Source organism: Crocodylus porosus, unplaced genomic scaffold (assembly GCF_001723895.1).
Source record: "Crocodylus porosus isolate Cpor-Errol unplaced genomic scaffold, CroPor_comp1, whole genome shotgun sequence".
NCBI classification, from domain to species: Eukaryota; Metazoa; Chordata; order Crocodylia; family Crocodylidae; genus Crocodylus; species Crocodylus porosus.
In genome coordinates, this window is record NW_017728906.1 from 202,903,534 (window position 1) to 202,905,190 (window position 1,657).

Consider the following 1,657-nt stretch of genomic DNA (forward strand, 5'->3'; position numbering starts at 1 on the left):
TTGTTTGACCCCAGTACTCTTTCCTGCCATGGCAGGGGGTCGGACTAGATGATCTGCTCAGGTCCCTTCCGACCCTAGAAACTATGAAACTATAATACTGAGCAGGAAGAGGAATGATTTAGGGTGGTAGAAGGTGGAAGAACTAGAAGCTTTGGAATGAATTTAAGGGGAAAAAAAGAGAACAAATTGAATTTGAGGACGTTTTCTGATCCAGAGAAGTCTTCTAAGGCAAGGGTGTCCAACCTCTGGCCTGCAGGCCACATTCATAGATATTAGGGTTGGAAGGGACCTCAGTAAATCATCAAGTCCGACCCCCTACCCTGGGCAGGAAAGAGTGCTGGGGTCAGATGACTCCAGACAAGCGCTTGTCCAGTCTCCTCTTGAAGACCCCCAAGGTAGGGGAGAGCACCACCTCCCTTGAAAACCCATTCCAGATTCTGGCAACCTTTCCTGTGAAGAAGTTCTTCCTCGTGTCTAACTTGATTTGGCCCATGGCACTGTAATCTGGCCCCATGGGTCCACAAATCTGGTAGTGGCACAGTGGTGCTGTCAAATCTCCACACCCATGGGGAGCCCCGAGCCCTGTGCACTGGATCCAGCACTTGATCCCAGTGCGCCGGGCCAGACAAGGGTGGTGTTGGGTCCCAGGGCTCAATCCTGGTGTGGGGGACTGAAAGGGAGCAAGGCCAGGCCCCTGGGACCCAATCCTGGCACCCAGGAGCTGGGAGGGGGCAGTACTGGGCTCCAGGGCCTGAACCAGCCTACAGATGGGCTCCGCGTCACTGATCTGGCCTGTGGGGGCAAAAAGTTCAGCACCACTGTTCTAAGTGAAACAAACAGCTGGAGCATCTGGGATATTTAGTGCTAGTCTGGGAAAAAAGAATGGGCAATAGTCCACTGGCCCAGAGGAGGACTAGATAATCACAGAAACAGAGAAGGGCTGGAAGGGATCTCCAGGGGTCATCCAGTCCAACCCCCTGCTTCAGGCAAGATCATCCCTCTCCAGTCATTCTAGCTCTCCATTCATAGCTGCCAGCAATATTCTCTAGCTTTGCAGGTCTGAGGCTGCTCTGCCTTCTTCTAGTAATGTTTATGTTAAGAAAAAAAAGGATGATCCATTCTGTTGATGGCTAATTAAGTATTTATACAAAATGGAAAAAAATCAAATGAAAATATTGATTGGTTACAATGGAAAAAATATAAATAAAAATATTGAAAACTAATTGCTGCTTGCATCATTGAGATAATATAAGAAGCCAGAGAAATGAAGAGCTGATAGGCTTAGGAGTTTAAATATTAACAGCCTCTGTGAGATAAAGCAGTCTCTTTGCCTTTTAAAATATATTTGAAGAACAAGGCGACCTAGTCTTAGTTTCTAGGTGAGGGACACATCTACCCTATTTCAGCAAAAAAAAAATTGAGTTGAACAGCAGATGTTGGCAATTAGGGTAAGTGTCAAATCATGGCAGTTTTAAGGAGGATGCAAAAGCAGATGGCTTTGGGGAAGTTTATCAGGGGTGACCACCAGGATCTGGGGGAACGTTTGTTCACCAGAGCGCCCCAAGGGATGACGAGGTCGAACGGTCATAAACTACTGTGAGACCGTTTCAGGCTGGACATAAGGAAGAATTTCTTTACTGTCCGAGCCCCCAAGGTC

General features: G+C 47.6%; 1 protein-coding gene across 4 annotated transcripts in view; it reads right to left on the reverse strand.

Annotated features, from left to right (window-relative positions):
- The window catches only part of C2CD3 (C2 calcium dependent domain containing 3), a 73,310-nt gene that overhangs the window by 19,006 nt on the left and 52,647 nt on the right, over positions 1–1,657 (reverse strand). The window lies entirely within an intron of this gene.